This window comes from Apteryx rowi, unplaced genomic scaffold (assembly GCF_003343035.1).
Source record: "Apteryx rowi isolate R43461 unplaced genomic scaffold, aptRow1 scaffold_361, whole genome shotgun sequence".
Taxonomy (NCBI): Eukaryota; Metazoa; Chordata; class Aves; order Apterygiformes; family Apterygidae; genus Apteryx; species Apteryx rowi.
In genome coordinates, this window is record NW_020450097.1 from 538,467 (window position 1) to 562,201 (window position 23,735).

The 23,735-nt window shown below is 38.5% G+C and overlaps 1 long non-coding RNA gene across 4 annotated transcripts in view; it reads left to right on the forward strand.

Annotated features, from left to right (window-relative positions):
* Window positions 1–26: 26 nt before the first annotated feature.
* The window catches only part of LOC112969646, a 36,541-nt gene continuing 12,832 nt past the window's right edge, over window positions 27–23,735 (forward strand). For 2 of the 4 annotated variants that reach the window (XR_003254767.1, XR_003254764.1), the window contains exons 1-4: window positions 27–242; window positions 3,385–3,439; window positions 4,456–4,544; window positions 16,642–16,735. This is a non-coding gene — a long non-coding RNA (uncharacterized LOC112969646). The remainder of the gene's footprint in view (window positions 243–3,384; window positions 3,440–4,455; window positions 4,545–16,641; window positions 16,736–23,735) is intronic. The other 2 variants (XR_003254765.1, XR_003254766.1) reach the window with 2 other exon arrangements.

Consider the following 23,735-nt stretch of genomic DNA (forward strand, 5'->3'; position numbering starts at 1 on the left):
GGCGCCGGCGCGGGAGGGGCGGCCGGGGCCGGGGCCTCTCCCTGTCCCCTGTCGGGGCCCGGCGCCGGGGATGGCCTGGCCTGGCCTGGCCTGGCCTGGGAGGCGTTTCCGTGGGCTTTGAGGCGGGGCCGTTGTGAAGCGTCCCACCACCGCGCGGGGTCCGCCGGCTCTCACAGGTCCCGGCCGCCTCCGAGCAGTGCCCGCTGCGTGCTGAATTCCTGTTTTCGAAACTTTGCATAATGGTAGGCATGGTAGTCTTAAGATCTGAAGATGTTTCATTTTTTCCAGTTATATCAGCTAGTCTGATAAAAGATATATCCTGTCTTAAAACCTTCCTCTCTTTTCGTATGACAAAGCACACTTCTGACTTCACTTGCTGCTCTGAATGCCCAGCACTTCTGCTACTCAAGAGCCAGCTATTACCAAGTTAAGGTTGTTGAAAACTTCCTTGCACAGCTGAGGCCTCGGTATCCCTGTAGGATGGTTCCTGAGGCTACATTCTTACTGCAGAGTTACTAGGCATTGCCTGCACTCTAGTAAATACCTTTTGGATTAGCACATTTTGCAGCTACACATCAAAAGAACAGTCAAGCTGTATGGATTGTTTTTACTGTGAAACTTATGCTTCTGTTCTGTTCATGATGGTCCAGGCTGCTAACCTCGATCCTATCTCATGGCAGGGCTTTTGGGTGCCAAAAGACCTTGAATTCGAGAACGCCCATGTTAAGACAAAGTCGTTACCTGCATTATACTGAACTAGTTGTGTCGGCAGTGCTCAGTAGTTGCACTTCCCCACTGTCTTGATGAGAGATGGGATTCATCTCCCCTAAGATCCATACTGTAAACTTTTCATACAGTATGGTTCATCATCAAATAGGCCAGATGAACTGTTCCCTTAAGGTGCCTCTATCGACTGTAAAGGAAGCCGATGACTGGTTCAGATGTATATTTCTAGGCTGCAATTGTGTAAAATTAGAGGAGACAAATCCTGTCCTAAATGTCCTAATTTGGGCACTAAGTTAGTGACTGCTGTAAACAATTGTAGTTTTCCATTTTCTGTGCCTTAAGTTCCATATGCTGGGTAATGCTTTTAGGAAGTTTAAGGCTATAAGGCTATAACATTTACTGTGACCTGTCTGTAATGCTAAGGATGCTGAGGTACTTCTTTGTGAAGCCCCAACAATTTAGTGAGGCTAAAACATTCCAGCCTGTCTTATGGGTATACTAAGCGCAAGTCAGGAAACTTGTCATGGCCCACAGAGGAAATGAAAGAGTGGAGGAATTGATATATTCACAGATTTCAAGGCTTTAGCATATGAGTGATTTAGTGACTAGATCCCCTTACACAGTGATGAGATCAGACAGCTGTGTGATACGCTTGCAGCTAAGAAATCCTATCTCTTTTCAAGGATGAATTTGTCTAAATTAAAATTACAGTCACTGGATCTTATTATACCTTTTTCATTGAGTTTGATTAGCACCTACTCTTGGATGTCTTCTCCATTTTCAAGTATGAGGACACAGTAATGAAATCAGCTGTGAACCTTCTTTTCAATAAACTGAATATCCCAAGCCCCTTAAGCCACCTATCATTATTGTATCTTTCCAGCATCTTTATCGTTTTCTGTGGCACTCCTTTGATCTCTTTCCAGTATTTTTATGTTTTAATCATCTATACCAAATTAGGAACAATATTGTAGTAGTAGATGTGCAGAGGTGAGACAACTTCCGACCTTCTACTTTATATTCCTCTTTATTAGACATCCTAAAGGTCATGCTAATGCCTTTTGCCATATCAACCCACCTGGACGTGATCCTGTGCAACTTGCTCTAGGTGACCCTGCTTGAGCAGGGGGGTTGGACTAGATGATCTCCAGAGGTCCCTTCCAACCTCAGCGATTCTGTGATTCTGTGATCATTTCACTGAGGTCTCCTATTCAGACAGTGTTCTTCAAGTTTTCTGATTCCTGCTTTACAAGGCAGTTTTTAACATGAACATATAACCCGTGTTATTTTTTTTCAGATGTATTACCTTGCAGTTAGCTACAATGGAACTATTTTGTTTGACTGCAAGGCAATTCAGTCTTTAACATGAAAGTAATGTCATCATTGACTAAAGCCATCTTTTTGTTAACTGCAAGCTTTACATGAATATCATTTTCTGGATTATTGATAAAAATGTTAAATAATCTTTCACCAAGAATCCTTGGGAGCCTCATTAGAGTCACCTGGTTACTCATATCTCCATAATCATAACTATGTTTTGAAATCTCTCTGTGAACCAGTTTAATGCATCTGCTCTGTGCTCTGTTATTTCCACAGAATATATACATTTTAATCAATGGAATCCTGAAAATAAAACCCCAAAAGAGAGCAATCAGCATCTTTTTGATATAACTTGTTTTTTGTGAAAATATGCTGCATGCTGTACTTTTAGTCTCTATATTTTTGTTAATGAAATCTTGTTTTTAATTATATATATTTTTATTTTACCATCTCAAATTATTTTAAAGTTGGTTTTAATGCAGTTACTCATTTAAGAAAATGAACTAGCTGATCCATATGCTAATAAGGCCATTAAGATGAAGATCTGCACAGCTGGAGTAGGAAAGAAAAGGCTATAGGTCAGACACAGAAGTGAGTGGTGATGCACTCCTTTGAGTGCATGTGTAAGATCACCCTAAGCTTACAGGGTGATGGAGAACCTTGCCATAACACGGTGTGTAGCAATGGGCTGCGCTGATTCCTAGTCTCAGGCTTTCTCTTTGCTACTCCACTGCTTGGCAAAGACATCAGGCTAACACTTGCCGAGAGACACTCTTCTCCACAGTTTGGCAGCTCAAAATCATAGATACGCACCCTCTGGGCTTTACAGGAGGTTTGAGTTGAAACCCAAGTCTTGCCTTTCAAATCTCTCTTCACAGACATTCTTCATTACTCCTTTCTCTCTCTGTTTTCCATTATTAAGAACCTTACTAACAGCCTGTTCAGACCTACCATTTTGTTTTATCTTCTCAGATTGCCAGTTTGTTAGAAGGCAAATATTCTCAAACTGTACAATTTTGCTACTTCACATATATCAGGAAATGGAATATATTCAATATGTGTATCCAGTATATAATGTTTCATGTCTTTTGATATGACTTATTTATGCAGAGATTTTCTCAAATCAGTCCTTCAACATTTGTTAGATTTCAATGTGTGCTTTTATGTATTGTCCTCTTTATGATATCAGGAGAGATAATTAAAAAAAAATTATAAGAAATCATCTGAGTAACTAAAATAAAAATGAACCCAATGTTTTTGTTAGATTCTCAGTTTACATATCATGCCCGATAAGTGTCCTCTCAAAGCAATTTTGTTCCCTTTCTTTCCTTTAAATAGAAGCTCTGCTGAAAGCTAAAGAGAAAAGCTGTCTGCCAAACACAGGAACATCTAGGTATGAAAAAAATATGCAGTTTGAATGCCGCAGTGTAAAAGTGTCAGTAGCTGTGTGTTTTCTTTTTTTAAGGAAAGCTTTGTATGCAATATAAAGCCCATTTCTGAAATCAAATTTACATCAATATTTACAAGGCAGGTAGAAGTTCTTAGAGGCCATAATGTTTTTCATTGTTATTTGTTTTTCATTATCATTTATTTCAGTGATATATTCCATTCATTTTTAATTTTCATATATTTCACAAATATATAAAAATGTTGAGTATATTTTTGTATTCTTTGATACTAATGATCATGTGATACAGTCTGACATTGTCATTGTCTAATCTTAGGGTTGGGGCTATATCATCACGATAAGAGAATGCAAGGATTGTGTTGCATCAATGCATTTTTTATGGCTACTTTTGTAACTCAACATTTTTCTGACTGCAGTTATTAATGAATTATTTGTAAATATTAAATATGCCCAGCAAAAATAAGTATGTGATTTATGAGTAAAATCTATTGAGTTTTGAGTTGCCAACAGTTCTGAAAACATTTCTCATGCTGAAGGCAATTGTTTCTATGCTTAGATCCTTAGTTGTGAATAAGATAAATATAACAGGATTAGTTGCTGAAAGCAGTGTATTCAGAGGTGCTGTTGAATTATCAGGTACAGGCAGTGCGTCGTGTAATGACAAAGTAGAATTTCTAAATATAATTATTTTTATTAACTCTAGAAAGCTGATATATGTGCTCTATATTTTTTGAGGGATAAAAATTTAAATAAAAATAGGAATATATGAGGACAACATCAGGACTGAAACACTAAATATGAGCTAATTCAGTTATGTGTATTGAAGAATCATGTGTAGTTTTAGTATTTGCTATAGCTTCATCTAGAAATGCTTTTGCATGAAGAAAACACTGAAATTGTTTAAAACGGTGTGTATTCAGAGTTACGAATAAATTTTGTATTAGCAGAGATGTTTGTGGTAATGCAGTTGCTTCTCTTTTCCTGTTCTTGCTCACTTTAAGATGTATCCAGTGAATGAAATGGCATGATTGCTTGAGAAAGAGGGAACTGCACGAAAGAAAAAGAAAATGAAGGCATTAAACTTAATTGGGTAATAATCTGAAAATATTTCCTGGTAACATGTRGTTTCTTTAAGACTTGACAAACAACAAAGATAAAAGACATAGATAACAAAAGAGGGAGGAACGGAGTCAAAATTAGCAATAAAGACCTTGAAATTAATATTTGCCTTAGCACCCTATCCCATGGGAAAGCAATCTTTCATATGATGGATCTCCAAATCAAAATTTTAATGACCAGGTGGAAAAATGGGGAGCACTAGAAGCAGAAGCAGAAATTATTTGGGAATAAGAAAACAAACCAAATACACTTCTGATTAAAATTTGCTGCTGAAGATAACTGAAGAGAATTGTTTTAATGATGATCAGAAGGCTTGAGTGGTCAGTTTTTTTATTATTAACTGCTTTATCTGTGTATCTATGTATCTGGCAGGATACACAGAGCCTTCTAAAGTATTTCAGAAAACACAATGCTCACTATAGTCAAGCAAAATGTCAGCCTTATTTATAGTTTGTTTTCAGGCAATGTGGCTGATTGGAGCATTATGTTTCATTTTCCAAAATCTGGAGTGACAGAAATAACTTACAAGTTCACAGTGTTAAATTTAGGCACTAAAGTTTATCTAAAATCATGTAACAGAGGCTGTATGAGTTTTGGATCTACTGAGGACTTGCAGTTTGCCTGGAAATCAGCGGAGCTGAAGATTCTGAGTAACCTAGAAAACTGTGTTGCCTGTATACACACATACATACATACATACATACATATATACCTACCTTATGGTAATTACACCTCCATATGCAAATGTTGACTAAAATGCATTGTGAAAATACATTTTCTGCCTCTGTGTGTTCTGTGAGTAAACATTTTGACAGCATCTGGGAAGAATTAAACAGATAAAATAGAAAGGAGATACAAAGAAGATGAAAACAATCCTGTGAAATTAAAAAGATTCAAATTAACTAGTTTTTTAAAAGTGTGAAATGTCTAATAGGGAATCATTTGAAATATTGGCACTAGTCAGCATTATTGTGGGAAAATTATCTGATATTCAGCAGGAAAAAGTCAAAAGATCTAAGCAGGACAGAGAAAAGTTAGACACTTCCATTTCCCATAGTCTTGAGAGACTATTGAAAATAAATACAATTAATCAAAATAAAACTACCCGGAGACCTAAGCTATAAAAAGTTATTCTTGCTGCCTACTGTCATTTATAAGTGCTTTTCAGACTTTCTGTAGAGCCATATTTTAATCCTCATGAGGAATTACAGGAAAATGTTCCTATCAAGTGCAAAAGCTCCCTAATGATAAACTAATGCCTTTCAGGAATTGCAGTCACCAGGATGTAATAAGTGACAGATGAGTGAGGTAGTTCTCATATGCAATTACGACTTTTACAAGGATAGTAGTTTGCTACTTTTCTTCATAAAAAACTTTGTCATTCATCAACATTTAATTTTCCACACATTTTTAATATTCTTTTGAGTCTCTAAAAGCTTTATAGAAAATACATGATTTGAGAAATATTTTGTGTGACCTTTTCTCCATTTTATAGGCTGATCTTGGCAGTCAGTACACGTGCTCACCAGTCCAATAATATTTGAAACTTGGAATGACAGGAATTAGAGAAAAAACATATATTTATGAAACCCTGTAGCTAGGCATATAACATACTTGCCTGGTCTTCAGAGTTTTATTATTGGAGATACTTTCCAGGGAGAGGAACTATTCATAATTGTCACATTAGTAGAAGCAGAAAAGTTTATCTTCATGTACAATGAATCATATGTACGTGAACTATTTTTGAAGTAAGTTAACATCTTATGTGCTGCTGATGTAACTATTTCAAATCTGCTCTATTAGATAGGAGCCATTAATTTACTGTGCTACGTACAATATCCTTATTTTTGGAAGCATTAGTTCTCCACATTACAAATTTTGCATGCTGATGGGAGTCTTTGGAGACAACTGCTGCTAGAAAGCAGTTTAGATGTGAACTGCCCCATTACTGCTGTTATTCCAACTCAAACTGGGAAATCTAGCCCATTTCAGACAAAAAATACTGTGAAACAAATCAAATGTGTGAGATCATCAGAAAACAATTTTGTTTGGGGATATTCCTTTTTGAATTCAAGGCACTGATTATTACCATCTGAATAACCCTTTGAAATATTGCTCTAGTACTGTCCAAAATAACACAAGTATTTGGGGAAAATGTTGCCATGATTTACCACAGTAAGAGTCTTGTATTTAGCATATGCTACAGATTTGTTTACATGATATCTCATCTGGTTTCTGATGTGAATGCCATCTGTCTTATACTCAGAATCTACGGAAAAGTAATTGTTTGCTGATCTGTGTAACTAAGAGATTTGCGGATAGATATTTTGAGGAAGTAAGTGTGGATTTGTAGGTAATTTATTTTACTAACATTATATATTTATATAGATTATACAGTTATCTTTTAGCAGAACATATAACACAATGGAAGTATAAATATTAAGATATTACCCTTTTGATATTTGTAGTTAAAGGAGAATTGTAACGTGTTCTTGATGCTGTGACCGGCCATTGTTTGATTCYGTGGCAGCCAGTGTCTGATAAAGTATTCCACCTGCAGTTATGACTTAAGCTTCATAATGCTGTGAAATTAAAATGTCCTATTATCCCACATTTTTTAGATGAGAATGTTTTCAGTATCAAATAGGATGCTTTTGGTAGAGATGAAAATGCTGTATTTATATCCTTACTGAAATGTGGATTTATCATTTCCCATGGTTAAATCAGAGAAATCGTTTGCAGTCACAGAATGGTTTTGGTAATGTGGAACTTCAGGAAGTTGCTTGCTGAAGTATTTCAGGACTGAGTTTAGATAGTTTTGTAAGTATATGTACAAAATGTAACCAAATTTGTTTCAAGGGACTAAATTCCTCTTATTATCCTTTTTACACAAAGGCAAAGGAACCTGTGAAATGTAAATGACATTGCCAAAAAGGGTACTCTACAGAGCGAAACAAGATACATTTTGCATTAGAGCAGTCAAGCTCTCAGGAAGAATTGTCAAGAGAACTGGTGTAAGGATACTAGGCCAATTTACTATGAAATATATATTATTAATTTGTATTTACTGACCCAAACTGAATAATTCTGATGCAAATGAAAGAAAATGTTGCATTTTATTAAGAGTGTGCAGGCAAATTGTTACCAAGGATTTTTACTTTGCTCAGTAAAGGCAGCTTTCAAACAAACTACATGTATTTTTGTATAGGGCTACACTGCCCTCTCTCCTTCCAGTCTTGCTTGTGGCTGACAGCCTCCAAAGAAGGCCTAATCTTCTGCGAAGTTCCCTTAAACTCTCACAGTGTCAAGAGCAGAGACAGAAGCTGAAGTGTGTAGTTACTGTGGGAACAATACCTTTAAGTCACAATTAAATACATCTCTTTATGGCCAGTCCAAGGCACAGCCTGTACAATGATACTTCTGAGCCTCTAAAATGGGCTGATGATGAAGCTGCCTTGCTGAATTATTTCTGAATTAAGTTCCCTTGTCGGAACTGCGGCTTGCAGGCGCTCCAAGGCCACAGCAGGAAGGCGTACGGTGGTGCTGGGTCTGGGTGGCTGAGGCGCCCAGATTTGCCCAGCGAGCAGAACCGCAGGACGAGAGCCTGTAGATGCTCCTTGCCCCCATCTGCCCGCCCATCCCTATACCCATTTGCACTAGCTGCTCCAGCATGCTTGTTTCTATTCACATGATATGTAGCATCCAGATCATTGTAGAAAGCATATCTTGGCTGCATACGACTTTATCAAAAGCTTTATCAGACATTTGGGGGTTGTGTTTATTAAGCGTCCCATTAACCATGGCTTGGTCTGTCTGCTATTGCAGTAATCACTGATGGAATCACAGCATAATGTAATCCTTCCATGAATCCATGCAAACAAGCCAGATTTTTTTCCACATTAATTCAACCAAGCAATTTCTGTTTGTTTATCAAGAAATGCAAGAATATAATATGTTTTTATTCATTTAAATGTCAGAAAAAAAGTATGTGAATAGTATGCGTGATACCTTGGTAGGTCCTTTGAACCTCAATATTTCTACTGATTTCTTGAGACATTCCATTGTGTGTGTGTCAGGTGAGACTTTTCATTCTCATCTCAACTGGAGTTTGTCTCTTTCTCTAATTTGAACATAATTAGGTAAAGGCCAACGATGACAGCATTTCAAATTAAGTAGAAAAGTTACATATTAAGCTAAACTACTTTGTTTTTAGAAGAATATTACATTTGAATAGAAAGCTTGTCTGAAAAAAAAACCAAATACTAATTTTAGCCAAATTATTATCCAAGTGCTCCAAGCTTAGGAATTTTTCATTAAACTGATTTCTTAGGACTATAAGTGCAGATTGTAACAAATGATAAAATGCAAAAATATGTAGTCATTAATTGTACTATAAAAATAATGTATCGTAACAACTTGTTTTCTGAGGTTGGATTTAGTGTTTTAATCAAGAATGGCTAAAATTTGCCTATTCTCTGTAAAGGACAACATCACTCCAAAATTATGTTCAAAGATATTACTGCACAAATGGCATGAAATGTACATTCCTCAGAGTAGTTATGATTCTTTCTATGCCTACATAGTTATTTCTATTGTTGTACATATACTGTATGTTATACCTTGAAATACTATAGGCCTGTTTTAAATAACTGCCGGGAAGAGGGACAAATACTAGTTATTTTGTAAAAAGGTTGATTGCTATGTCCTGGTGGCCGACGTATCTTTATGCCTTCTGCACAGTGTTGGGTTGTTGTACATTTGCCATTAAGTAACTATAGATTTCCTGAGATTTTTTGTGTTCTGTTGGGAGTGATTGTTCTTGGGCAACCTCTACGATTACACAATGTGATGAGCATTGAGGAGAATTTATGTATATTAAAGTTGGTGTATATTTTTCATCAAAAATGAATTTTTATAAGGAAATCATTTAGGAACGCATTAGTTGAGATAAAATTTCATTTTCTAGAAATTTCCCTCTCCCTTCCCCCTCCTCCAAAATATTTTGACCAATATGCTGGAGGGACACACTGGAGAGATACAACATTTCAGTTCAAGTCAGGCAGAAGAGGGATGTGAATTATGCCTCATTTTTCCAAATTGTAACTCTAGGTAAGTAAGTGTGAAGGGCTACCAGAGGTTGAATCGGTGCTGCCTCGTGCTCTATGTGAGGTTGAGAACTCGCCACGTGGTGATTCCCGGGGCAAATGGTGCACACTGTTCCMATTTCACTGTCTGTTGGGACAGACAGTTCATATAACGCAATGGCAAGATTGCACCGGGATGCAAGAGCTTAACTTTTCACCCTTTTCACCTCTGTACCAGGTAGGTTTCTAGCGCACTTCCTTTCTCATGTGCTTGGCATACAGCTCATGACCATGGGGGCTGTGGGGCCCTGCCCATCGCTGCCTCATGGCCTCTGATTTGTACTTGCTGTGGCTGCTGCCGGTGAAGTTGGCAAAGCTTCAGCTCTGCTGGGCTAGTTCAGGACCACCAACATCCTACAGGCTAGGGCAGATGGGTAGAATTTGGCATCACAGACTGCCTCTTCACTCAAAACGCCGAGTGTAGTCAGTGCTATTTCAGAGGGGACACGGCCCTGTATATCCTCCACCGGCCAGTTGCCAGGGCCAATATCGCCTGTGGGCAGGCCACGATTGCATCCCGGGCCAGTCTTCCTAATATCCAGCAGCAGTTTCATGGGAGGAAGCCAGCACCCGTTCATGGGCCCATATTGTCTTTCGTTTGGGGGATGGCTAGTGCTGAGTTCAGGATCAGAAAGGGCATGTTGAGACTGCTGTGCCAGCTGCCCTGCAGTGCCAGCACGCTTCCCTCAGAGCCGCTGTCATGTTGCCATGAAAACATGACAAGAGCCACTTTCCACGGAGTCTCGCCAGTCCCAACTTCTTCACTTTAACTGGGGCCTGGCTTGGCGTGGGTGAATCCACTGCTGCTTTAGAGTCTTTGAGCTCATTTGACAGCCCTCCAGGTGTACATACCACCTCAGAAATGCAAGGAAATAAAGAGATACATAGATAAGTAGCAGAAAACACCTTCGCTACAAAATCAGCATATCACTATGGCATGCCCTTTTTTTTTTGAGTGTTCCCTTCCTGGCTCCTGTTCAAAAGGGAATATAGAAAACTTGATAAACTTGTAGTTAAGACATTTAGATGTTGTGAGTTCAAACCCTATCTGGCTGCAATATGACTGGAACCCCGTGCTTCCCAGCTCCTGGATGAGTGCTCAAAAATTAGACCTCTATGTGAAACCTTCTTTCCCAAAGAAAGATGTTTTTTTGAATCCTTAGTAAATGAAGACACTTAAAACAGGAATTAGTTTCAGTGTTTAAATCCATTAAAATAGGCACATATAGGAGAAGATATTTCAGCTACATCCCTTTCTTTGGTATTTTTTTGCTGCCCGGTTTAGCAATCTCACCATGCCAGCTACTGTGAGTCTGATCTGGGAGCGTTACTCTCTGCCTAACTCTTGACCATTTCATACATCAGAGTAGGTAAATACTAAAGTTAGTTTTGTGACTCGCTTTCCAGGAGGTAGGGTCATGTTTGCACCCATGTCCCTTTGCAATTCTAACACTGTTCTCCCCCTTGCCCYGAAACATAGATAAATGAGTTACGTTATGCTTGAGGACTAATTCAGATGCAGTGACATTCATTGCAGTGTCTCCAGTTTCACATGAGCTATTTGTCTTTTTTTTTTTTTTTTTTGCTGGGCTGTCATTATGCATCTAAAGTAGATTTTATATTGGACTAAGATTGAGAATCTATCTATCTATCTAGCTGATTTCAGGAAAATAATCAAAATAATGAGCTTCATAAAGTAGAAACAGATAGAAGATTTGTGGTCTATAAGTAAAGTAGATCTTCTAGTGCTTTTGGAAATATCTATCTAAGGAATCAGAAATCACAGTGGAAGGAAAAACAACTTGGAAAAAATAAATTTCAGGCCCATGAAACTGTAAGTTACTCCTGAACACTAGCTCAAAGACTTACTTTTCCTGTTTTCTATTTCACATTCATACATTGCTTATTTATATTGTATGGCCAGTTACAGCTGAGACTGGGTTACAGGTCTTACCTCAGTATTCGTTTCCATAAGAAAAGCTCATGAGTGTTCTTCCCCAGTGCCTGTTGGAGTTGGTTCTATAGCTTACCTTTCAATAGAAAATATACATCGATAAAATTCATGACAACTCAGATATCACTGAAAAGAGGAGGAAATTATTGCCTAAGTTTTTGTTGAGAGCGGTGGTAACCTAGTATGGTGCTGTAGCTTGTCTGCAAAAGTAGGTTGCCTGTAGCACCTGTCAACACTGAGACTGACTTTCTCTGCAGCTGACTTTGTTGAAATGAATACAGCTCACACTTAAATTCACAATGGCACAGTGAGTCACTGAACTTCTGCGAATGAGCAGACCATATCTTCAGAGGAAGCTGTAATAAACTAATTTGTGAAAGTCCACAATTGACTGACATATTAAAATAATTGGGCCCCCCCAAAATTTCCTCTTCTGATATCAGTTGAGTTAGAACAAGATTGTATTTAGCCAAGCATAACTATATGATTATTTTGCTAGCATGTAGATGAGACTTCATTATCTTGAAAATGTGAGGTTTTGTACATTTTGGTATCACCAGATCCAAATTCTGAATCTAACTTGGTATTATTTTTCATTTGGGGATATACTGCACTTTTTAACTTTTCCTAGGAACACAGGTGACAAGCACCCAGATTATATTGCTTATTTCCAGTACTGAGAAATTCACCTTTGTAAATTCTGTTGTCATAGAATTGAAAGAACATGTTCCTGGGGCCCATGCTGTATTTTTGAGGCCCCAGCATCATACTAAACCCCTTCTTTCTCACAGGGCATCCTTTATAAAGCATCTGTCCCACAGGGGTCCACTGATGAAATAAGAGCCTTGTATTTTCTTTTCCCCTCTGTTTCACATCCTCATGCTCCTGGAGTGTACTGATTTTTTGTTGTTTTTACGGGATTGTTTTTTAGACTGTCTTTCCTTGGAAAAGCTATTGAAGCTTTATAAGTGTCATTGTGGGTCTGGATAGTCTGAACAACTGGGGCAATTAATCTACTTTCTGGTTTTGCTTTTATAGCTTTGCTGCTGAACCACCTTCAGTAATAAAAGGGAAGACGTATTAAGCTCCAGAAATAAAACCTTTGTAAAAATCAGCAGAATATTCTTGAGGAAAAGACTTTTAAATGGGCAACCCTAAAAATGCTATGCTCAATGTTTCTGGCCACCCTGAAGGAAGAATAAGAGAGAGATGTACTAGCTAAATGGCAAGGATAAAGAGCCCAATATATCTCTTTCTCATTATGAGAGTTTTTTAAAAGGTGACTGGAAGACTAAGGAGTGTATTTTTATTGTAGAGTGGCAGGAGAAGATGAAAAAATGGCTCTATTAAATGTTCTCATTAGCTTAATTGAGAGGTATAATGAAGCATTTCATCTGGCCGTCTTTTACAGCCAAAACCAATAGTAATTCCTAAAAAGAGAATGAAAGAGAATAAAGGAAATACTGCATCTACATGCTGTCCAGAGAGAAGCTGTGACATACAGAGTATTGGTAATCTAGAAATTTCATGTGTAGAACATTGAAAAGATTATTTTTGCTGGATACTTTAGACTTAGAACTGTGCTATTTTTATAAGAAGGTGACATATCCAGTTCTGTGGTTAAAGGTATAGGGAAGGCCTGTGTCATGCAGAACTATGTTTAAAAAGTTGAACTTTCATAAATTAAAAGGTCACATCTAACAAAACATGAGACTAGAAGTTTCTGCACAAAAACTACTTGAAAATGGAAAGTTTGGTAGACTGCTTCCATTCTTATTTTTTAAGATAAATGGCATGGTAATGTGATATTTTATGCTGCAATCAGCAGCATAAAGTACAAACTAGTGCTGCAAACTAATCTTTGTGCTGCTTGTTTTCATGCCTATGTTACTCATATTTGATAACTCCAGATAAATATCAAACTTCCTTGTGAACTTTCTTGTGTCCCCAGAGTGCCACCCACAATGGGGCCCTGTTCTTGTTTGTCACTTAGACATTACCCAGTRAACATACTTGGTAACAATACTGAGTGTCTCTTCACAATGATTATAAGTAAAGAAGAATCTTGGGCAATGAAACTAATATTTACATCTCTTTAAAGAATGTTAAATAGACTAGAAATAGTTTCAAGAAGTTAGGGCAGGCTGTGACATGTCTGTAAATAAAGAAATCAAGTTGCATTTATATGATAGATTAAAATGAAGGCATTATTGTGCAGGAGGTGGAATTAGGAAGACAGTGTAGATAAGCTTCCTTTGGATGGAATGGTTCAAATCACTTAGGAAAGGTTATTTTTCAGTGTAATGAGATGGAAGGGAAAATATGGGATGAAGAAATCCCTTTCTTACATTSACTCTTACTTTTGGGAATTTCTAAACAAAAGGTTGAAAACAGAGTTAATGTATTTAGGTAAAGTGAATTCAGATTGTCAAGTGTAATTGCCAACTGGAAAAAGACCAAATTAAAAAAAAATACAAAAAGATTACAGAAATACAAAACGATATTGCTAACATGATAAAAAAGTTATTTAATTGGACAATCCCTTTTTGTTATGTTTATTAGTATCACTGACACCAGGGACACTATAGGGTGTGTCTGGAAGTTGGTGGGATTATAGCTGTGTGATGGAGAGGACAAACTTTTTTTAAGGCTTTCATATAAAATTTGTGACAGTTATCAAACCACAACACTTCTGTTTGACTGGGGAAAACTGAATTATGTTAAGTAAGATACCAATTACGGCATATCCTGCTGTGTCTCATATGCTTCATATTTACCAAAGAGTTTTCAGTTTATGTATACCAATATTATGGAGAGTGTAACAAAATCTTCAGTCATTTATGTTAGGATTTGCTTTTGGTGCATACTCTTGAGAAATGAAGACCATCATTTTGACAGTCCAACAGGCTATGCTATGGAGAAGCCTAAATCCTATAAGGGGAAAAAGCAACCTTTATTCAGTGGGCTGATGAAATCATTAAGCCCTGCAGAAGCGAGTGGAAGCCGAGCAGAAACCCAGTGCCACTGAGGCGCTGAGCTGCCTGCTACGCCCGCGCCTTGGCCCTGGGGCCCATCCTGTCCCCTCCAGCCCGTAAACATGGACACCGGACCTGGGAAATCTCTGCAGTTATCAGAGAAACAGATGCATATAAAGAAAGACCTATTCCAATAACATTCAAAATTGTTCTGTGGGGCTACTTACTTCCCCCTGTTGATTATAGAGGAAGGATGTATCTATTTGATTCCCCTTTTCCTAAGGCAGACCACCTATGCCTAAGTCATTCTTGACAGACATTTGTCTTACTTGTTTTTAAAGAGCTCCAGTCATGAAAACTTTGCAAGTCCCCCCAGGCACTTCCTAATTATAAGAAGGTTTTTCCTAATGTCTGCCCAGATATCTTCCTTGCTGTGATTTAAGATTATTACTTTTCCTCTGTGATGGTTTTTGAAAATTTTCAGGTTTCCCACTCTTCCATACCGGTCTTCTCTTTATTAAGCTGAACAACCCACTTTATTATATCTTTGTGATTTTAGGTTACTGATTATTCTTGTTGCTGGACTATCCAGTCCTTACATGTCCTCTTGAAATATGACCAGCTGCAAAACCATACTCCAGCTGAGACCCTATCAAAAATAGATCAAAAATGTTACTTCAGTGTATACAGAAGGTTACACTTGATTGTTGTTTGCTTAGATATTGGTCAGTTAAATGGATACATTAGCTGAAATTACTTCTTAAAAGTAACCAAGGATAGGATTCACCTTTCTTATCTTCAGCAATCTTAAAGTTACACATCTAAGTCTAAGCTTGGTGTCTATGGTCAGTGGAGAGAGGTAGGCTCTTCAAGAGGACAATTCATCCCATCCTGATAGAAGTGTCTAAGATATGTTGGATTAAATCAAAGGAAATGATTTCCCTTTTCCCAAGAATAGTCTTAAGGAAGCCTAAAAGACTAGCTTAGACTACATATCTAACTTTCAGACAGTTAAAGGAAAATTGCTTTACCTTAATAATACAATATAATTCAGCACTCTCGATACAATGAATAGATCCTAAGGAAATAGAAGCGTATATTTTAATTTCTTACTAATCTTTATGACTGTTTTCTTCCAGAGTTATAAACTGTAGTACTTTGGATCTACTGTCTTCCACYGTCAGTTAACAATTGGTTATTTTAGGGTCTGAATATTTATAGGGAAGTTTGTCTTTAGGTAAAGAGATTAGAATTTTCTGAAGATTATTCCTAAAATTAATCAGAAAAAAAGAACAAAATCTACTAGGATTATTTCATGTAGCCAATCCACTGGCTAGATTTTTTCTTATGGCTCCCTATTTTTTAGTGTTCCCCAAAATGTTAGCATATACTAAAGTGTAACTTTTCTATCTGAATGTCATCTGTTTTAACAGCAGTGTTAGGGCTTTTGGTGCTCTGGGCAAATGTCATACTTCTGTGAGGTTAGATGATAAAGCTTGGCAAAACTGTATTTATAGTACAGGTATTCAATTATTTCAWTTTATCAAAATGTTAAAATAAAAATTTTATTTTGCATCTGATATCATATTGTCCCAGTTTAGATAAACTTACCAGTTTAACTTGTTCTTAAACTGATTTTGATTACTCCTAAAACAGAAAGTATATTATTGTTATTTATAAATGTGTTGAAAATTATTAAGAGGTGAAATAAACATATTACAGAAAAAAGTAACATATGATAGCATATGGGTAGAAGGACAGTAACAAAGTTATAAGCTGCCAGTTTAATACAGTAACAGTTGATAAAAATGACTCATTCATTAAAATGGCTTGAAATGATTCTTATTTGATGTTAAATCACTGGAATTTCTGGGTTGAGATAATTTGTTCTGCCTCTTACAAAGACTGAACACTCATGTGGCCAGTTTTTATGTGGGAAAAGTGAATGAGGAAATGTCATATATGCATTGCTTATCATGATTATCCTCTGTGTAGGGACAGAAGTCTGATCCAACTATTAAACAACTGCAGTACATGATTTGGCCTTGAAAACATTTCACACTGTCATTTACATGGACATCCTAGTTTGGTGAGCTGGTCCTTTCCCTTTTTCTTTAGACGTATTAGATGTTTTGGATCACTGTAAACACTGTGATCATATGTCAGCCTGTCAAGATTTTAAATTTAACTGATTTCTCTTTCACTCCATCTGTTGTTTAAACTTTGAATTTGAGTAATGGTGTTAATATGCTAAAAATTTGATAATGCTTCTTTCTATGCAGACACAAAAGAGAAATTTTGAAGATGCTAAATGCTACGCATAGAAAGGGATTATTGGGGTATACCCTTTGCTAGTGAGAGCTACAGCAGGGCTAAAAGGCGGCTAGAGGAGCCTGTTTAGGAAGCTCTACCGATACCAGAAGTCAGAGATTCTGGAGCTGCTTAAGATTATCTGACTATCATTAAAAAAAAAAAAAAGAAAGAAAAAGAAGAAAAAGAACTGGAAGCATGTAGTACACACAGCAAAGAAAGGAGGCACAGATATGGATATTGTATGTCTGTGGGAGTGATTTTGGGCTTGCTCCATGAAAGGCAGGAGCAAAACTGCATGGTTGTTTCTACAAAACTTCCGTTCCTTGAGGTGACCACATGAAATGAAAGAAATGCAAAAAATGGAATTCTTATTTCTTCATAGCTAATCAAACTGACTGCTTCCCACATAGGAGACAGATCTGTGAAGGAGTTTTTTGGCCTTGGTGGCATCTGGTAGCAGAAGATTTAGAAATAAAATAGTGACAAAAAGAGGAAAGTTTATCTTCTTTGCATTCCCTATTTGTTGTCAAATGGAGATGATCTAAGCTAGTGAAGGCTGTGCTGGAGCATCTGAAAGGGCTGAGGGAGTTTTTCAGTTGACGTGTTGAAGAAAGGTGGAATAGAACATATGAGTGACTGAAGGAGATGGGAAAATGGTAAGGTGATAGCTAATTGAGGGAGCTATGAGATTAGAAGAAAACTGTAATGGGTTCACATAAGGCTATACGTTACATTTTATTATGATTTAGGGCTAAGTGCTGCATTTTTTATTTTGGATAAATGAGGAAGAGATAAAGGATTGCCCTTCTTCACAATTTTTTCACCAACTTTCTTTAGATCCCATTAAAATTGTTCCTCAAGACAGCCCTCTCCTGAGCACTCTTCTGGTCAACAACCCCTATTTTGAAAAATTTATTTATTCATTTTATGTAGGTTGTCTTCCAAAGTCTTTACTTCAGAGAGAAATTGATGAGGCAGCAAGATTAAATTCTGTTTATTTACAAAGAGCACATCCCATTTTCCTGAAGACAGTAAGAACAGAACAACAGGAAACTGTTTGTTTGCCTGAAGTCCCAGCCTTCGGCTAGAGGTCTGTCCTTGTCTTCTTCCGCAGCCGTGTTCTCATGATTTATTCTGTCTGCTTGACTTTTTGGCTGCCTGGTGTGTGACGTCTCTGCACACAGCCACCTTAGCTGTTCAGTTCCACGTGATACTTCTTTCTCTATAAAGCTCAGCTTCTGCCTGGCCCCACTTGTGGACTTGTGGTCTGGGTTTTTGGAAATGGCTCCTATAGAAATTTCCCCCCCACAAAAAGCAGAAATACCTTCTGAACTACCTTGATCTGTATACTAGCACAAAAAGACTTACTGTGCTCATCAAATTCAGTAAAGCTTCATCCAGCTTTCATCATAACAATGCAAAAGACAGAGATCTAGAGTTTTGTTTGGTTTTGAGTAGAAATCTTAAGCTTATGTCCTGTAACTCTAAAATAATATGTATCAGCTAACTGTGATTTCAAGCTGTGTCTTTACAGTACACTGGCCCAGAATTTCATACATACACTGTATAAAATGAAGAGGGGGCATACAGTTTAAGCTTATCATTTTGACTACCTACGTACTCAGCAGAAGGAAGGAGTACTCCTGGAGGGTGATTCATCTTGTGGTAAAGTAAGTATCAAAAATACATAGGAGATCTTTTGCACTCTGAAACGCCTATCTCTTTCCAGTAACCAATGAGGCAGCCAAATCAATTAGCTTAAATTAGACACTTAACCTTTTGATGGCTAAAGTTAAGTGAGTGAAAGTACTTAGCAACAGTATTCTGCTTCAGAAATTCACATTTTTACTATTGCAAAAGACCTCCTGGAATATTATGCATCATCTGACTGCTTTGTCCAGCGTAACCAAACAAAAATGCTTGTAAAACCAAAATAGGCCCAGCTGTGGGCTATCTGGTCAGTAAACTGTACATATATTTTGCAACTAATAACCTGTGGTGAATCTCCTAAAAATGCCAAAAGCTGAATCACTGCAGTATGAGCAAATCTAGTGGCATGGATTTGCTGCTTTTGCAGAGATTAAAAAATAATATTATAAAACATGATGTTGAAAAAGATTTGCTTCAATCAGGGAACTACAGCACAGACTCAAAAATGTGCAGTTTCTCTCAGTTTACACAATCATCAGTGTTTTATACAACATAAAATCCATGGAATTGATTGTTCAGAAATTACTGAGGTTAGGAGTACAGTAGATTTCAGAAATAAGTACATATCAATTATTATGATCCCTATCTTAAGTTGGTTTGTTTGGGCATCTGTAGCCATGCATTATGAAATTCTACAAGCAGGATATGCACAACTTACAAAGTACTAAGATAATATTTATTGACTAACACACACCAAAGATAGCTTAGATTTAATGAGCTCTTAGGCTAAGGATTAATACATTCACCACTCCAGATACAGCATGCAGAGAGTCTTTACTGGCCAGACAGGCCTCAGTCAAGAGGCAAAGGCCATCCACACTCATGACACTGATGGCTTGACCCAGGAATTCTTGACTAGTCCCTGACTGAGCTGACTAGCTTCCCTCTCTTTTTTGACTTATGGTTGCACCATTTATCCCTTTCCATGTAGGTGTTTTCTCTCTTGAACCCTACACCTGTGCAACAATCCTGTCTGAACAATCCTACCACTGTCTGCAATGTTTATTTTTCTTATCTCTGTATAGACTCACAGCTCTTTCTCAGCAGTTTGAGTAAAGGATACGCAGCTGTGGTATCAGAGCTGGGCYTTGGATCCCTGCTACGGGGACTGCTAAAACCCTGGTGATGGGGGAAGCCTACAGCAAAGCTTTAGAGAGAGAGTGAACATTGTGCACATTGTTATACATCATTAAGAAGATAGAAGAGAGCAAATTTGCATAAGCTGCCATTCTTCAGGGCGGACACCACCTAAACAGCAAAGTTGGGAAGAAACTGGCCTTATGGATCAGGTCTTCCATGACTGCTCACCTTATGGAGTCTGTGGAAGTTTCTTTTGCATCATCTGGTACCATTGTCAGACACTAATTGCATTAAGCAGAGGCTTGGGCTGCTCCTCTGTTTGCAACTCCTGTGTTTTGTATAGGTGTTTATGTGTATATGTATAGGTGTATATATATGTATATATGTATACCTACAAACGATCTATGTTTTATATTGCTCTGAAATCAGTGAAAAAAATAAAATGGTTGCTTTACTTGCTGATAATTCAGCAGGCAAAGTATTAGCATTAATATACAGGATGGTAAATTTGGTGCAGAATATTTTTGGCAGTTGTAGGAAGTGACTGTAAAAGGTTTTTCAATGGTTACTGATGGTTTTCACCAAGTAGTTCAACATTTCATTTGTCAGTGTTACAGATGGAAAACAACCCAGTTTTACTTCATTTTTAGAAGGCTATGTATCTGTTCACATTTTTACATTACATTTTTATATAACTGCTGTCCTTGGTGATGGTTGCTATGAAAGAATATTGGCACTTTAGTCCAATGTCCCACTTACAGGGTTAGTGCATAGTGACCCTATTCCCTTAGATTTATGTTTTTTGCTTTAGAAGCTTTGGATATCTTTGAATTCCAAGGTTCTTTGCCTAATGACTGATYATCAGTCATCTCGGAACTGGTAGGAGTTAATTTTTATCTTGCCTGTTCATTATATTGACTTGTCCTTAAGAGCTTGTCTCTCTTAAATTTGAACAATATACAGAACAGATTTCTCTCTTGAAACATCATGTAGCTTGAACTTTTATAAAGAAAAATGTCAGGAGGACATGGTTTTGTCACTGAGAAGAAGGAGTGCTGAGGGAGCTGGCAGATGTCATTGCTAAGCCACTCTCCATCATCTTTGGAAGGTCATGGAGAACAGGAGAGGTGCCTGAAGACTAGAAGAAAGCCAATGTCACCCCAGTCTTCAAAAAGGGCAAGAAGGAGGACCCAGGGAACTACAGGCCAGTCAGCCTCACCTGCATCCCTGGAAAGGTGATGGAGCAGCTCATCCTGGAGGCCATCTCCAAGCATGTGGAGGACAAGAAGGTGATCAGGAGTAGTCAGCATGGCTTCACCAAGGGGAAATCATGCCTAACCAATCTGATCGCCTTCTATGATGGAATGACTGGCTGGGTAGATGAGGGGAGAGCAGTGGATGTTGTCTACCTTGACTTCAGCAAGGCTTTTGACACTGTCTCCCATGACATCCTCATAGACAAGCTCAGGAAGTGTGGGTTAGATGAGTGGACAGCGAGGTGGATTGGGAACTGGCTGAATGGCAGAGCTCAGAGGGTTGTGATCAGTGGTGCAGAGTCTAGTTGGAGGCCTGTAGCTAGCGGTGTCCCCCAGGGGTCAGTCCTGGGTCCAGTCTTGTTCAACTTCTTCATCAGTGACCTGGATGAAGGGACAGAGTGCACCCTCAGCAAGTTTGCTGAYGATACAAAACTGGGAGGAGTGGCTGATACCCCAGAGGGCTGTGCTGCCATTCAGAGAGACCTGGACAGGCTGGAGAGGTGGGCGGAGAGGAACCTCATGAAGTTCTACAAAGGCAAATGCAGGGTCCTGCACCTGGGGAGGAACAACCCCATGCACCAGTACAGGTTGGGGGTTGACCTGCTGGAAAGCAGCTCTGCCGAGAAGGACCTGGGAGTGCTGGTGAACACCAAGTTAAGTATGAGGCAGCAATGTGCCCTTGTGGCCAAGAAGGCCAATGGTATCCTGGGTTGCATTAGGAAGAATGTTGCCAGCAGGTGGAGGGAGGTGATCCTCCCCCTCTACTCAGCCCTGGGGAGGCCCCATCTAGAGTACTGCGTCCAGTTCTGGGCTCCCCAGYACAAGAGGGATGTGGCACTACTGGAGCAAGTCCAGCGAAGGGCTACAAAGATGATTAGGGGACTGGAGCATCTCTCTTATGAGGAAAGGCTGAGAGAGCTGGGCCTGTTTAGCTTGGAGAAGAGAAGACGGAGAGGAGATCTTATCAATGTGTACAAGTATCTGAAGGGAGGGTGTCGAGAGGATGGGACCAGACTCTTTTCAGTGGTGCCCAGCGACAGGACATGAGGCAACGGGCACAAACTGAAACACAGACAATTCCATCTGAATATGAGGAAACAAACATTTAAAACAAGAGAAATAGTACAGAAAAGCTAAGACAATTTTGGATTATATACATTGAGGCTAGGATGACAACAGCAGTACAACATGAGCCAGAAAAATGTCAGGTTTGAAAATCATGAAAAAATAGATCAAGCACTTGGGATCTCATTAAATACAGGAAAAACCTTTGACAGTCAGCTGGGATTGGAAGAACATTTTGAGGCAATGCACACAGATATTCAAGCTCAAGTTTTGCCAGTGATATGGCATCTAAAACATTTTCAGCTCATTAAGGTATGACACAGTAGCCCACTTTCCCCTTTCCGTTTTTGGCTTAGTCATTGCAATTATAACTGTAAATGTGTAGACCGAAAGTTGAGCAAATTTGACAAGGTAGTGTGTGTTGTCTTTGTTTCAAGCGTTAATTATTAACACTATTTCTAGAATTTTAGACCCACTTGACAATGTTAATTAACTAAACACAGAAGGTCGAAGGGAAAAGATAATGAAGCATATTATCCATTCTTCTCCAGCCCCAGTGCACCACACAGATGTTGCAAAATGATTAATTCTGGCTCTGTGTAGATATAAAGCAAGCAATGCCTGCTGTGGAGWAGAGAAACTGGATTTTTGAATAACTATTTCAGCTGGGAATGGAGAGTGATCTACATAGGCAGCTGGAATTGGTCATTGAAAAAAGATCTCTTTGAAGCATGTAGGACTTGGAGTAATTCCTAAACTCTGGGTGGTATTAGAATTAAATTACTGCTGCTGTGAATAGCAGAACACATACAACTCAGCAGAACACATACCACTTGGCTTCTTATGGATCATTGTCATTTCTTTCCCCTGGGATGCCAACAACCCTCTGCCCAGTGCTCCATTTCACACACAATAACCTCACCCTCATCCCCATTTGTGTTTCCTAGGTCGCCTTCCTTTCTTCTCCTCCCCAAAAAAGTACATGTGCTGTGTATAGCCTGGATGCTGATTAGTCAAGYAGTGCCTATCAAATTTGACAGATGATTTCTGCTGGCTTGCCTCTGGCAAGCTCACTCATTTATCTAAGTCTCTTGCTCTGCTTAGTTGCCAGTTATCAGACAACAGGTCAAATGTTAACCATCTTGGAGATGTTTATCTATATTATTTGGTTAAAATTTGCCAAAGGTTTCCAGAGTTACTGGGGAGAAGAAGAAGGGATAGAGAAAGACTAAGCAGTTTGAAGAGTAATAGGTGCCAAAGCAGCAGAATCAGGAATGTCATGGAAACACAGGGTCAAGAGTCTGCAAAGAAAGTAGTAAGAGCAGCACAGTGCAACTGTCATGAAAGTCCCTACATACTTCAAGGGAGCCAAGCTGGACTTACAGGACAGGCCTCTTGAGAAATGGAGAGAGGTCCCTGGATGAGAGCCAGGGTGAACTTGAGCCAGTCAGGAAGCTTCTCATAAACATAATTTTTGCATCACCAAAGGTATTGTACTTTGAAGGCAGCAGTAGCTTTAACTATTATACATTCACACAAGAAGGGAAACTTTTAAAGATCAAATCACAGAATCACAGAATGGCTGAGGTTGGAAGGGACCTCTGGAGATCATCTAGTCCAACCCCTCTGCTCAAGCAGGGTCACCTAGAGCACATTGCACAGGAT